The following is a 15847-nucleotide window of genomic DNA, read 5'->3' on the forward strand; positions in this document are numbered from 1 at the left end:
AGGATGTCTGGAAGCAGACATCTTCCAGGTGCTGTAGCCACAGGGGTGAAGCATGCAGCCGACTGAGGAGAGGGAAGAGGCAGAGAAAAGAGAACAAACTGTTTCACTCTTCAGAAACTTTCATACTCTGCATGTAACCAGACCTCTTCTTATCCCAGTGAGCACACATGTGGGGAAAGCAAACATCTGCATCACCGGGGAGAAACCATCATGTCCATAGCTACCATGAATAAGTGAGTTCAAACAAGACTGGCTTAAACCACAGGTAAATAAAGATAGTGCAGGCACCTCTGGTGACCTCACAACCATCTGAGGATCCCCACCACAGGTGCCAAAAGACACTCCTGGAAACAAAGATACCATTTAGATGTTCTCCTGTACAAGTAAATTCTGTGCAATTCAATGGCTATAGGAACATGAGTGTTCTCTAAGCATCAGATACAAATCCATGATTTTTTTCTACATCCTGTAGAATTTAATACAAATAAAGATCACTTCTATGAGTGTCTTTAACAATTTATTTTCTGGTCAGGATCTGAAACAGAAAACATACAATTAGCATTACAACATGTAGAGCACTCTCCTAAGGATTTTTTGCCTCTGAGATCCATAAAAAAAGCATGTTCTCCATCAGGTAAGGCTATCCTTTTGTCAGAATTTCCATTCTCCGCTAATCCCTCCTGTTGTCAGAGGTCTTCAGTCAGCTGCAAAGAAAATGCCTCCACTTGGCGGCCCAGGATCCAAAATTCACCCTCTAAACAAAATTACCCAGACATGATTTAGTGTTTTGGAGGGCCACTGCACTGTTGAAACGACAATGTGCAAATGCATCTTGTCTAGTGCTTGTATTGTGGACAAATCCCAAATCATGAGCTTCTACAAGAAAAACGGCTGGAGGGAAAATTTCCCTGCATGCTGGCAATGCAACAGGCATGCTAATTAGCCAGGCTGCTTTCTGCTCTGGATCTCGAAGGACCTGGGTCTGTTCGGGGATTTCTTAATTCTTTCCCTCATTTCCCCCTTGTTTAGTCGTTTTGCTTTGTTCTTTTCACCTTCACCTGTTTGCTCTTGTGGGAACAGCTATTAAGGACTCTGAGGAGGCCTGTCAGTGAGTAATTGCTAGCACCCAGTAATTAGTTGAACTAATTAGAGGTGGTTAATTGTGATGGGATAATAAATATAGTAGCCCACCAGCGTGGTTGGCAGAATGGAGGTGAAGCTTCTCAGGTGACTGCTGGCACTTAGGAGTGAAGGAGAAAAACAGGGGCCTGGCAAGGATCTGGGTAAGGGCTGTGGGTGCTCATTCAAGAAATCAGGTGGCTCTTGGTATCCTGATGTCTAGGCACCTCCAGCCCCTGGGCTGAGGTTAAGCTGCATGATTTCCAGGTTTCACTACCCTACCATGGCTCGTCGTTATTTACACCAGCTCTGGTGGTCCAGTGCAGAGGGTTGCAATGCACATTGGGTGAGGAAACTCTGTTACTGCCTTTTCTTGCCCTTTGTTAATAGAAGTGACTTGTAGGTCTTTGAAATTACTGTCCTGGATTCTGATGAGGGTCTCTACAGCTTGAGTCCTGCTCTGCTTGGTGAACTCTGAAAACTGCATACTTTCAATGCTGGTTTTCTGCCCTCTGGCTTGTTCTGGTAAAGGGCATGTTTTGTGATCCTTGCCTTGTGAGAAGTTAGCTTTTGGCCCATTGCATCACTGACACCAATCTATTGGATCCTACACCAGGCAGTGATTGACTTTTCATACCTAAGAAGCAAGTGCAGGCACTGCACAGAGCATGGTTGGGGTGGGCAGAACCCTTCTACAGAAAATGTAAAAGTATTGTGCTGTTTGCTTTTTCCTCACTTAAATTACAGACAGTACCCATGTCTCCCTCCTATTCCATGCCTTTGTTTCCGAAGAAGCATGTTCTGGTCTTCTCTTGCACTGTTGCCCTAATTGTGTTCTCCTTGATTATGTGCCTCAATTAGAAATGACCATTGTAATTTGCTCTCCTCATATTGCTGAGCAAAATTCTAGACCATGGCCTGGGTGGGCCATTTGTGTCAGCTTTTATCATCTGTTGGTGAGAGGCCTGGTTTGTTTTTCCCTTTTTTAAACAGTGACTGCAGATGAGGTGCTGAATCTAAGAAGATGGGGGAAAAACTGCCTTATTTTACCACTCCCTCTCCTGAGGATGGACCTCATTTATTTGAATGGGGGCTCCTGTTGTCCTATGTAGAACTTGTGTAGAAACTTCTGACAGGATTGTTGAAAGTGGAAGCTGAAACTGTTGGAAGGGCAGAATTTCCAGCCAGAGAGAAATATCCTCATCTGAAGTACCTGAAGATGGGCTGAGTTTGGTGGTCACCCCAGAAGGGAGAAATCAAATCTCGTGTCAATACCGTGGCTTGAAACCCACTGTGTTGCATCCTGCACATATTGCCCTGCTCACAGTTTCTTGGTTACTGCAGGTGGGATGTTTTTCTCCTCTTGGACCCTTTCCACTTCATATAGGTAGCTCAATAATCTTTGAGCAGGAGGAAGGTAGGAAAGAAGTTTCCTTCCTTTTGTTCCCCCTTCCCTCTCCCCTTTGCGTATCACAAGACTGTAAGGTTGCTTTGCAAAACCAGATTTAAAAATGCCCTGTAATGATCACCATTTCCTACCCAAACCTAGCCCTCCTGGGAGGTCTCAGTGCTGCTGCAGAGGAGATGAGGGATGTGAGTACATCTGTGAATCCCAATTCCTGTTTCCCACAAAGAAACATTTCACTTATTCTGACAGTTTTTTTTTTTCTTTTTTGGTCACGGTATTAATTTTTCATTTTTAAAGACCACTGACACACTGCCTCCATCATTAACTTGCTACTCCTCTCCTGTGATGTGTCGGAGACCCTCTGGGGCAGCTTATCTTCAAAGAAACTCAGTTTTTCCTGTTTTACCTGCTGACTTTCATCACACCTTTTTCACCTTGGAAAAAAAACAACCTCAAAGCCTAAACAACCCCATACACAGGAGCCCAGACTGACTGGATTGTACCAAGGGGATAAGATACAAACTGTACCTTACACTACCAAGCCAACAAAGCCCAAATCAATTCCAATTTTACTTCCTTTTAAACACCTAGATAGCCTATGTGGCTTACAGAAAATCTAGTTTGCCTTGTCTACACATCTCTTTGTTTGCCTTTCACTGGATGTATCCTCTTGTCTGTCTGTCCTTGGCAAGAAAGAAGCTGCCACTTCTTGAGCATTAGAGAAAAGCTTTTCACACTGTAGACTTATAAATAATAATAGAAATCTATAACTGTTCATACAGTAAATGCAAGTTAAGCACCGTCGTATCTGGAAGAAGTATTCATATTTTATGAGGCACTCTGCACAGCCAGCTAGGCACACACAATGGAGAGGTGTCCTGAGCAGGTGATCAAATAGCAATCTAGATCATAAAATGCATTTTTTCACCAGGAGTGGAGACCTGTTTATTCACCCAGCATCATTTCTGCTTTCTGACATCAAGTGTGGCCCAAAGTTCAGAGGGTGAGTGCATGAGTGCAGGGTCAACTTACCTTCCTCTCACTAAATCTTAACATAAGCAGTTTTGCCACAAATGCAACATTAGAAACAATCAAAAGATGTCAAAGAGGTGTTGTATTAATGACCTATTTCGTATTCAAGTTCAGTTCCAGAGTTCCCTTCTCATCCCCTGATTTGCATAGCATTTTATTCACGCTCATTAGCCATCAGGAGACTAACTCAGCAAAAGTGGATATTCATCAATTTCCCTTTGATAATGAATTGATACAACACCAAAAACCATTGTACCTGCTGCAGTACCTGGAAAGAGTGTTTCGTGTAGCCCAGTCACTTCGTATCTGACAAGGATGCCTTGGGGGAATTCTTGTGTTTGATTTCAGTGGAATAAATGAGCCCTGCAGAGAGGCAGTAAAAATATATGAGACTGTGAGAACATGCTAATGAATCCAGGCCTGCCTAACTGTGAAGGTTTCCAAAACCTCCCCCAAATGCTGCCTGAAGTCCAGGAGCCTCTTACAGTCAGCAGTTGAAGCCTTCAAAGCTGCAGGAGTGCTACCAAGAGGGAAAGAGAGATGGGAGGAGTCAGCATGACCAATGATCAGAAGCATGGTCCTAAGTGTGGCTGATGGACCAGCTTGCATCCATCCTGTTACTGACTTAGAACATGTCAAACTGCATTATCACATAAGAGCAGCCACCACTTATCACATGAATGGAAAGCAAATGACAGCCCAATATGCATGTGTGGAGAACAGAGAATTTTTGATGACCAAAGGCTGTTGAGTAGCCTGAGTTTTATTTCTTGTCCTTTTTAGCATTGCTGGAAAACCTCATGCTTGGGACACACTGAGTTTGTTTTCAGTGCTAAAGGGAGTTGACTTGATATTAATTCATAATGGTTAGGGCACAGAGGAACCCAGCAAAACAGTGTGGCACATTGTTAAGCAAGGGATATTCAAATGTGAAGATTAATTTAGAATGACCTGCTTCTACAGACATGGAGAAACTTTAGATTCTGGTGTTTATTCTTGAATGTGTCATGCTAAGCACAGCAAATCTTGTTTACCTTCAACTGTCAGACCTAGGACAGGGTGGATTTGTCTCTGCATGGGAGAAGAAGGTATCGGGGAAGGCCTTTCTCACCCCCTCTGCTCTGTACCTGGAGGGACTCTGTGTCTTACAACTCTGAGTTGTGATTTGAAGTAATTCTAGGACAAAGCCAAGGCTCAGTTAATAATGTAAGACAATTCTGGGAGTGGGGGTAGGGGGTAGCCTGCTGTTCTTTGTATTGATCAGGAATTAATGTCTAACCTTTAAAAATGCAGTGGAGAAGCTCAGTGTGACTGTGAAACCCTACTTTGTGCTGTGATCAGTTACCTCCGGGGACCCGCAAGGCTCAGCCTGCTGATTACGGATGCATCTGGAAAAACCTGAATTTTCAATTTTTTGCATGAATCTTATAAAGTGAAACGGACTCCTGCTGGGATTTATGAAAACTGGTTTACTCTCCGCTGCACTCAATACATCTACTCCTTAGCTAAGTTGGGAGAGTGCTCTGACCAGAGAGGCACTGCAAGAATTATTCCACCCTCAGCAAGTTAATTGCTGCATCGTCAAGTAGCATGGTTATCCATCCCGTCCCTTCTGCTTTCTCTCTCTTTCCCCCCCCTCTTCCTCTCCAAAAGCTGACGTGCGATGTCTTTTATTTTTTTCTTCTCCTTACCATCTGTTTCATGTTTGTAACTTGCAGAGGGTGGGTGTGTGGTAGTGGAGCTTGTGATCAAGTTTGCTGGTGGAGGCATTTCTTTCACTCTGTTAATTAGATTTGTGTTTTCGTTACTCCCAGTTCTAAGGGCCATGCAAATAAGACTAAATTATGCATTAATGACATGCCCCAGTGTTTAAAATGCTCTAACTGTTGGGGGACACTGGCTCCATCCTGTATTCCTCCCTTTCATGGAATTCAATTATATTTAAACTATTAACATGGAAAGTCTAAAAATTCTATTAAAATGTCAGTTTAATAAATCTTCCTAGGTTTAATCTTTCATTTCTGGACCGGGGAAAGGGGAGGATAAATTATGACAGTTTTAAGTTTTCCCAGAGCAGCCCCTGCGTGTTAAATTGTCTGTAACTCTCAAAGTGTTTCTGAACTTATCTCTACTGGTAAAACAATTTGAGGCAATAGGAGGGTGCCCGGGGTATTTACTGGAATCAGGCACTTCATATCCAGATCTAAAACATGCCGGGATTGGGGGAGTTTGGACCCAGTTGTTTGTTTCAAACCATTCTAGAGAAACAAGGGAAATGGTGTGCCTTCATGCCTGGTCTCCACTCCCCACTTCAGGCTCTTATAGATGGGTTTATCCGGCTTTAGACATGTGAGTTGGACTCAGCTCTATTTTAAACTCATTAGATAGCTGTTGTTTTTCATTTCTCTCTTCTTCCTTGTGCCATTTCGGGAGTATCAAGGGACCTGCTGTCGTTCTGGTTGGTACCCCATTGTGCTGAGTACCATGTAAACATCTCCTGTAAGTGATGCTCTTTTCTCCCCCTCTCTTTTTGTGCTGTACTTCAGCCCTTATTGAACGGCAAAATCGTGTCTCCTCTGCTTGCTTCAGCTAACTCCTGATTTGAAGCTGCTCCAGTGTCAATGCACAGGGAGTTTTTACTATTTCCTCTCAGCATTCCTGTGCTTGAAATCAGGACTCACATATGACCATATAAAGAGATTGCAATGTTTTAGCCCAAATAAAGAAAAATCCAGCTCTTGGTCCTGCATCCTTATGGCTGTAACACAGAGGATGCAGGTGAGGTGATTGTTTTGAGACCTGGAACATGAACAGAGCATCCAGGAGTGCTTTGTGACAGGGCTGCTCCTACCAGGAGAAGCTTCAATAGTTAAACATCCCTTTGTGGGGTGTTTTGGGGGCACCATCTGGGAGGCCAAAGGAGATCCAGGTGGTGCTTTGATGCAGGCAAGTCTGCTGGCATCAGAACTCCTCCTGGACCTGGTGTGGAGAGAATGATGAGGACGGTATTGTGGGTGATGTTTTTTCATGGAGCAATTGGTAGTCCTGCTCTGCTTCCCTCATAAAAATATGGATTGCTAGTCTATAGATGATGATGGTTGCAGAGAGCTAGAAGTGTCAGGTCTGACCTTGCTTGAAGGGGCTCAGCTGGGCTTCCTCTGGAGCTGCCTGTGAACAGCGATGGATCGTGATTTGTGCTGGCTCTGCAGGCTTTGCTCATGTGTTGGGGTGCAGATCCAGGACTGGGAGAAAATCCAACTAGTGTGGGCTCTTCAGAGGATGGACACCGAGGAGAAAAATCCAGCTGTCCCACCGTGGTGTGGATTGATGCCAGAGTCAATGTACATGAGGATCTATATTGAAATGGAAGAGATTTTCATTAGTTTCTTGGCTTTGCTGGGTATCACTGTGCGCTCCCAGTGAAATGCCTGCACAGCAGGAAAATGTGGTTGGCGTGGGCATGTGGCTTATGGCATCTCTGCCATAAGCAATGAAGTATCTCTGATTGAAAAAAGTTCCATGTGGGAAATGCTGCTGTGGCTGTTGGTGACAGGGCACTGAAAGAGGGACAAGTCCCCCCAGACAGCCCAGCTGACCAGTGACCCCATGATGACCTGGGGAGGCCAGTATCTTGCAGGGTGCCTGGCATTGCTTATCCAACATGGAAATGAGTACAGTCTGACACAGCTCACCAAAAAAGTTAAACTCCTCTTCTTGCCTCCCTCTTGCACTCACATTTTCAAATTCTCCCAAATATTTAAGGTCAGTAGAGTTTAATTGCCCTGTTCCAGCCCTGGAAATGGAGAAAGTCAGTGACCAGCAAGAAGGGTCAAAATGTTCTCTCTCAGTAGATTCTGGGGAGAAAGAGGTGATAAATGGTACAGATTGGATGCCTTGGTCAGCTGGGCTGTGGTGCATAGCTAATGCCAGGCTGCAGGGAGAGTGTGTGAGGTGCTGCACTTTGTTTGGGTGAATAAACCATGCATGTTCATGGAATATTAATTAATAATAAATGAACATGCATGAATTATTCATGCTCATAAAAGCAAATTTTCCCTGAAGGCATAACACAAGATAGGTCTTAAGAAGGTTTGTTTTTGTTGCTTTTTTTTTTTTTTTTTTAAAACTGCGGGACGGATTTGTATGGGGCATAACTGATTGGTGGTAATTTGAATCCAAACGCAGTGTGACTGCCACAGCAGAGCCAGTGTATCTCAGCATACTGAACAGGCACTCCTGCTTCCACTAATGCTATTTTAGTCATTCATTTGTCTTCCAAGATGCATATAGGGACCTACTTGCTCTGAATCCCATTTGACTCCAGCAGGCCAAAAACAGTCCCCTGGGTTAACACCATTGCTGTTGGAACAGGGATAGATTTGTCCCCACACGTTTGTTCTGCTGACAGATTTGTTCCACCAGCGTGTAGTGCAGATGTCTCATACATGATGCAGGATTCAGGTAAGATTTGAAGCATTGAGCTGACGCAGGAAATGCTGCCTCTCTATTTAAACTCCAGGTTATGCTAAACAGGCCAGCAGAACCTTTTGTTGCGCCACTATCTGTCCTTCTGGACAGCACAAGAAGTCCCCATTAAGAAGGATTTAAATAAAATAGTGCCTTTGTTTGTTGGTGATGTGCCACCATGCCATCAGAGGCTGAAAATTGTCCATAACTTAGGAGGTATCTTGAGTCAGCTTTGGGCTTGACTTTACCAAGGTAAAAATTGATGTCTGCAAATGCTGCATCTAGGGCAAGTGTCACTGCGGGACTGTCATGTTGTTCACTGTGTGCTGTAAATGCTGACATTGCAGAGGCCAGGGGCCTAATGTGTTGTAGCCATGCAAAGAAACGTGTAAACATGTGCAATATCTTTCTAAGTGCCCTGCTCTACTGGCGGTCTACAAAGTGAAATGCAAAGGTTTCCTCACCATTTGAGGCCATTAAAGATTCTCAGGCTCATCCACAGTTAGATGCTGAAACATATTCCCTGCCTATCAACAGTTCTGCACAAGTTTAATGTCAAGATATTCCTGGTCTCTCCTGAATAGATGTGGGAAAACTGGGTAAGCTGAATGTTACTGCACTTGGCCAGAAGCTGCCTATTGATGGTGGGCACTCTGTAGCTCCCCCTGGGTGCTAAAACCTCTCCAAAACACCATCACATTGCTCTTAGGAAAGGAGCTGCCTGGGTGATACAGATGTGTGCCATCATGGCTGAAGTCTCTATTCTCCTTCCCTGGGCTCTTGCACACTCCCAGCCTTCTCTTGTTTTGTACTTCTTGTCGAAAATTGCAGCTGGCTCCTAAGGTGCATTACCCCTGCTCCACAAAGACACCACTGGCCAAAGTGTTGTCTCTGGGCAACGTGGCTGTAGTGTGTCACCAATGGTGATGAGCTGGGGAAAGGACTGCCCACATCTTTGGAAAGTGGGTTAGGAGCTGTGAAAGCGGAGGATGCTTTGGGCATTTGCTGAGTGGTTCTGCAGAGATCTTGTGGGCTGGCTGGTTGGTGGATGCACGGGAAAGGATGTAGAGTGGCACATCATAAACATGGTGCTTGCCAGTCTCCCAGCCCTCATTTCAAGGGAAAACATCAGGGAATGTTAGAAATAGAGGTGAGATCCCCAGACACAACTCAGGTCCACTATGAATCTGGCCTCAAACCATCAAAATAATCTTAAACTCCTTTTTATTTCCTTTCCTATTTTTTTCCCCCAGAAGTGTGCATTGACTTCCTCAGCTAATAAAGAGCAGGACCATAAACTCTGCTGCCTTTCCCTAGCAAGGCCGTTCCCTATGGTAAGCTGCTTCCTCCTGTCTTCATCTCCCCGTTATTACATTTTTAGTTTCTGCTTTCCCAGCAATCCTTCACTGTTGAGCTGCTGTGGTTTGATCTCTTTTTTCTGATTCCACAACAAACATGTTTTAAAGCCTTTGCTGCTGGTCTGCAGTTAGTTTTTCCAGGAAAAGTGCTTCATGTATTACAACTTAAAACATGGGTGCATTTTTCAGGATTTAATGTATTGGGAGCTAAGCCTTTGGTCTCCTCTTTCATATGGTCGTGGAGGCAGACAAATGGGAGCGATTTGAGTAATTTATATGTTAAGAAGTAATAATCTTTGCAATGATTTTATCCATCCAAATGCTTTTAACTTTGATCTTTCTGTTTTCTAGCAACACCTTGTATTTTTTTCAGACCTCTTCACCCTTCAGAGATAACCATCCCTGATGACTCCTTTGAGCACTTCCCTCTGCTAAAGAGAAGCAATGTCTGATTGGCACTGCAGCATTCACGTATATCCACAATTAGCTGCGATAGTTTTTGGTGTTTGGGGGTAGAGCAGCAAAGGGAAAAAGCTCTCTAGACCTTGAAAGCTGCTTTGTCCTTGCACAATGGTAATCTGAAGCCCTAGGTCTTGCTGTGTTTAGAAGTCAGTAGATTTACTAATTAACGTTCTTCGCTCAATTAAAAAGCCCTTGATCTGAGCCTGTCAATAGAGTTTCGGTATCTATAGAAATCTTTGCCTTGTGTTGAAAGATTTAGCAATTTCCTTCTTTCCCTTCAGACTAAATCTCGGTAGGGATGAGACACTGTTTGGCAAAACTGGCTTGGTGGCTCTGCTGGGCTGTGCCGAGGCAGCGGGACCCCCGTCGGGAGCCTCTCCTCGGCTGCAGCTGGGAAATGGGCTTAATTGCAATAATTTACTGGGCTGGGTAATTATTGGATTAAGGGTCAGTGTTGTAGCACTGAGGGGCGACAATGACAGAAGATGGGGTCCTGTCAGAAGAATCTGGCAGGGCTGGTGCAAAGGCACCAATGGCATCTGTGATACCTCTTTTTGAAAGGTCCCACAGCTTAGGGAACAAGGCAGCTACAGGCTGAGGTTTACTTTATTCTCTTTAGGGTATATCCAAGGAGGACAAGAAGAGGAATATTTTTATTTCACCTTGTAACAGGGTAGAGACAGTCAGTGCTATGTTGTCTCTCTTTCACCTCTTGCTATAAATACCTGCTCACGAGAAGGATCTTCTCAACCCACTTGGTTTGCATTTTAATTATTTTCTCTGTCTGGCACTTTTCATTTGTTGAGTCGTCTATTATTGTTGATGTTTTGTAATGGCAGATAGAAGTTGAGCATCACTGTGAACTGGACATCCCAGTTTATGTGGGAAAATGCATATTAAATTTTTTTCCATAAGAGAAAACCCTGAAATAAAAAACTGGACTAAGAAAGATTTTTCCAAAGACCACTGGCACAGAATGATGCACTGATATCTTGAACTGACTTAAGTCCAGCACTTTACAGTGCTAGGGCCTATTTCAGTAACTTTTTAAAGAGGTTTAAGCACATGTACCCTCCAGTTTAAACCTTTGCTCTCTTGCAGGATTCACTACCCTACTGGAGTCATGAACCTTAATAAAATCTCTAATCATGCTCCTTCTCCGAGAAACACTTTCATCATCAGTTGCCTCATTAGACCAACTCCCCTTCTCCTCTGGAGGATGTAAACCCCTCATGAGTCTTGTGTGTGTGGCATGCCTGCTTTTTGGGTGTGTTGGGTGGTGGCAATGGTATGTGGGTAATTCGTAGGTGTCATGAAGAAGCCAATTCCTGAAGTGTCTCCTTGCTTGGCAGTGCCATGGCAGAGCTCACTGGCTAATGTGCTGTGCACTTGCAACTGGCCCAGGTTGGGATGGGCAGGAACTGGAGATGAAGGGCCAGAAAGGGCCAGGGAATGAGCCTCTATGGCTTGAAGGGAAGGCAAAGCTCATGATCTGTGGTCTCTCAACTCTCACATTGGAGGTGAAGGGACAGGTGAGGTGCAGGTCTCTGTAACATGCTCCCCCTTCTGCTTTCCTCTTCAGCAGTCGAGCTCTAAAGCCATAGAAGTCATCAGCCCTGGGAGGCTACGTGGCTTCACATCCAAAAACGTATCTCAGATACGATTCCCTTTTGCTTGCCATGTGGTTGTTTGCTTTCCCTAAACCCTCAAGTCTCGGTCGGAAAGGATGGGACGCGTCTCATCAAGTTGGCATCTGCAGTGTGGATGCTGACTTCAGCAACAGTCACCCGGGGCTCCCAAAGGGTCTGTGGAGATTGAGCCAAGGCAGCTGAAGGAGTCCAGGGCATGATTCATCTCTTCTTAAACTAGATGTCTAAAATAGGTCTGGAAAGTTGTGCTTGGAAAGTGCCGATTTCTCTCGGTTGGCTGTGAAAGGAGCTGACGGTGATTAGCTCAACATCCCTGTTGAGGATATCTGTGTCTAGTCAGATGAATCCTACCCAGATGGCTTTTGGCTGTGTTTGTACACAGAGCTCAGCACAGGGGGGCTGTATCCTCAGTCACCATAGATGTTACCATAACATAAATAACACCACTAGCACGACTGAGGACACGTACTGTACATCCCTTGTTGTTCCAGCTCCACAAACATACATCTTACCATCCTCTGTGGTTCGATATGTATTTGTTAATATAATAAGAATGGGGGGTGGACCTGGGTGGGTGAGTGAGTGTACAGTGTCCTATATGAGTAGGTTGAGGTAGACTGATACAATCAGACAGCTCTTCTGCATCCTGATTGATTGAGGTGCTCTGTTTCCACATTAACTCGCAATAAAGTGCTCTCTGATGCCGATACACATTCATCATGTGCAATTGTGGAGACTGTTTATAACTTAATTTACTCCAAGGTAATGATGATTATATCTAAATATTTATGGAGAGGTCACTGCAAGTAAATTTCTCAGTAATTTTGTTTTGCTTTTCTTTTCTTTCTCTTTTCTTCAGCCAGCCAAATTATCTCAATGCTCCCTACAGACCTTCTGCTAATTCCTTTGTTTGCAGTGACAGTTAGTGGAGAAAGAGGGCTGATTAACTGCAGGCTGCCTCTGCGCTGAGCGAGCCAGCAGTCTAACCAGAGGTGCATGGCGTGTCTCTGCCTTTTATTTTAACTTTGACCTGCAGGAATGTCATGGGCCAGAGATGTCTATTAAAATATATCTAAATTATGTATGTGTTTGTGTGAGTTAGCAACACAAGCTTCCCACTAACGCTGTTAAAATTGATACTCTCTGCAGATGTGAAGGCGGGTGGCATCAGTGCAGCACTGGTTGTTCATCTGGTGATGATCTGTTCAGGGCAGACTGGTGATGATGATTTTTAGGGTGGGCTCAGTCTGGAAATCAAATTATTTATGGCACCTTGGGATGCTTGTTAATTTTGGGGTGTGGGCACGTTTCCCCATTTTTTCTGCTTGCTCTTTCTCTGTGCTCTTTTTCTTACATGACACACACTGCTCGTTTGGGGGGATCCCATCTCTTCTAATAGGATTTAGCCTGGTGGAGCTGTGGTCTGTAGACAATTCCCAGCCTGTCTGCTAATAGTTAGGGCTGACTGGAGCTGGAATTTTTCATCCAGGAATTTTTTGAGGCAGTGTGGAAAATTGACCATTTTTGTTATCTCTGAGGGAACAGGAATTTCACGATAGTGATATGAAACAGCTGAGAGGATGTTTCATTTTGATGTCTTATGAAAAACATCTGTGGAGCCCTGCGCTTCTTGGCTCTCCCTGCTCCATATGCAGAGCTCCAATACATCACATTGTTCTCTTCCTTCTTCTTCTCCATCAGCCATGTTTGTGCACTCGTGTGACCCTGAGTACTGTGCTTTGTGCAGGACTTGTTGCCTTTTGCATGCATTAGGCAAGCACTGAACCCAGAACGTGTCCCCTGGGGGACGTGGGCAATGGGATGCCTGGATCCTGGATGAGTGATGAATTTGGGAGAGAGATGCATGCTTATATGCCCAACCCCATGAAGGTGGCATTGGCTAGGAAGGGTGTGTAGGATCTGATTGTAGCTGGATGCCTCTTGCTCTCTTGGACATCAGCACCAGCACAGGATGATTCATTTCTTCTCAAGAGGTGCAACCAACCACCAGCCAATGTCAGCTGTTGTCAGCTTTGGGGGTTGGCACTGGTTGTGAGAGGTGGCAGCTTTGGCCCTAAATGGCATGTAGAAAGATTCCTGATGCCTGCAGCCTTCCCTTGAGCTTGGCCTCCACCAGTACTCTTATGCATTCTAAGACAGTGGTCCATGTTGTCTTTAGAACTTATCCTCATCCTGATTTAAATACTACTTTACTTCTGTTCCTGACACTAACTCTTCACATATTTTCTGCTTTTCCACCTCCTAGCTTTGTTTTCCATGGAGGAGCAGTAGAAGCCCTGCAGCCATGCCTTCCTGTGCAAAACCATTGCCTTTTGTCCTCACCTTGTCCTATGGCATAGAAGAGGGATGTCCAAACTCTGTGAGTGGTGGTAAGTGATTGCTCCCTGTATCTGTAAGTGGTTTGGTGGTGAGGATGTATTTTCAGATGTTCCTCTGAACATTTGAATATCCAGCTGTGGCCCTCAGTTGCCTGTGTGCAGCTGGAAAATGGACCTGTCTTGCAGTTCAGTCTTTATGGCATGGACAAAAGCAATTGTGTATATCCACTGTCAGCCTGAATCAAATGCTGGAAGAGAGAAAAGATATTGAAGTATATTGAACCACAGAGGAAAAAAAAATATAAGTGCAATCTGCTCCATTAAAAATTTCATAGGTCGTTACTTTTACAGTGCAATTAGCTTAGTGATTCTGGTGCTATTGGAAGCCAGCACAGTGGATAATCAGAGGCAGAAATGCCTGTGCAGGTACATTTGCAGAAAACCTTTAGGTTTTTCAGCTGCTCTTCACATGTTCCGAGCGCGCTCGTAAGTCAACAACTGTTGATCCCTTCCCTTCAGCTTCACTTTTCTGCTTTTGCTTGTGTTTCCTTCCACAACTCCAACAAGCCCCAGCCCCTGTGCCTTGATGTCTTTGTTGCCTGTGCAGCTGCTGTGGGACAGCAGCACAATGGGACCTGTCAGCAGCGGGGAGTGGGGCGGTGGCGGGCGAGGGGCTGCTGGAGGCAGGCAGAGGGGGGCTTTTGTGGGGAGGGAGTGTTTGCTACCTTTGATGCCAATCATTTTGGAAGAGTTAGTGCTGACACGGAAAGCAGCAAGGGGGCTTTTCATGTGAATTCTGACGAAAAGAAAGAGATCCCGGGAGCCACATAAGCACGTTTCCATGGCTGAGTGCTTCATACGAAGTTTGCGTTTTCCTTTCAGTGCAAACTGATGGCCATTTTTCTACTGTTATACTGGGGGAAAACTGCCCATTTCTTTGATTAAGGGCCTGATTCTGGTCTTGCTTGCACCAGATATGCAGGAGGAGGCATCAGGGGATAGGCTCTGCCTATCACCAACATTGCAGTTGGGCTTCTCTCGGGCAAAAAAAACATTTTGGGTTTATTTTTTGCATTTCATCATGAAGACTCTAAGCCATGAGACTTACAACAAAGCCATAAGAAGGTCTGACCCCCTGGTGCTTGACACTTGAGCATCCTGGTTTTATGCTTATGTCCAAGGGCTCAGATCTGCCAGACCTTGGAAATTTGGAGTGGACAAGAGGATAACCTCACTTAGGAAAAGCTGCAGACAAATAGGAAGGCAGACCCCGATTTCTCACATATGCTGCGTCTGTGCTTGCAGCTGAGTGGATACTCTTGGCTCATGTAGTCATGCAACATGGGAGGTGAGCTCTGAGAGGGAACACACATGCACGGTGCATTTATATGCATGTCAATGACCAGGCAATTCACTGATTAACTTGACAGCAAGCCCTGTGAAAGTCTCTGGGAGCTTTCTACCCCCCCCCCACCTCAAAGCCTGGAGTTCAGTGTCATACAACTGCACAAGGATCACTAATGAGAAAAAAAAGTTCTTATTCCTTTTGGCTGAAAAAGATAAATTTCCCTTAAAGCCCAGACCCTGACATTTCAGAAAACTTGAGTTGAAGACAAAGAATGTGCATTGTTTCTAAACAGATGCAAAAATAATGATAATAAAAAAATCTGCTTTTCAAGCCAATCTCACAATTTCCAAACCTGGCTCATGGTTTTTCTCATGGTTCATGGTGACAATGCCAAGCTGTTGTCAGACTGCTAAAAAAGCTAATTCACTTTCATCCAAATACCAAAAAAATAAGCAAAATCAGATCAGTCTCCAAAGTTTGGATAGAGGCTATGTCTCTTGTTGTGATGCTGTGTCTTAGAAGAAGAAATAGAGGCAGGAGGCTGAGCTCCAAGAGGTCCTCCACTGTCTCTCTTCTGTGGCCACATACAGAGCTTATCTTCCCTCTCTCCTAAAGCATCTCCTCACAACACACTGCTTACAAAAAATGATTCATAATTCAAGATA

The 15847-nt window shown here is 44.6% G+C and overlaps 1 long non-coding RNA gene across 1 annotated transcript in view; it reads left to right on the forward strand.

Moving 5' to 3' along the window:
• The first annotated feature begins 9288 nt into the window (after nucleotides 1-9288).
• The window catches only part of LOC127461059 (uncharacterized), a 50207-nt gene continuing 43648 nt past the window's right edge, over nucleotides 9289-15847 (forward strand). The window contains exons 1-2 of the long non-coding RNA XR_007899963.1: nucleotides 9289-9360; nucleotides 13762-13885. This is a non-coding gene — a long non-coding RNA (uncharacterized LOC127461059). The remainder of the gene's footprint in view (nucleotides 9361-13761; nucleotides 13886-15847) is intronic.

This window comes from Manacus candei, unplaced genomic scaffold (assembly GCF_025592945.1).
Source record: "Manacus candei isolate 608988 ecotype Guabito, Panama unplaced genomic scaffold, ASM2559294v1 h1tg000094l, whole genome shotgun sequence".
NCBI classification, from domain to species: Eukaryota; Metazoa; Chordata; class Aves; order Passeriformes; family Pipridae; genus Manacus; species Manacus candei.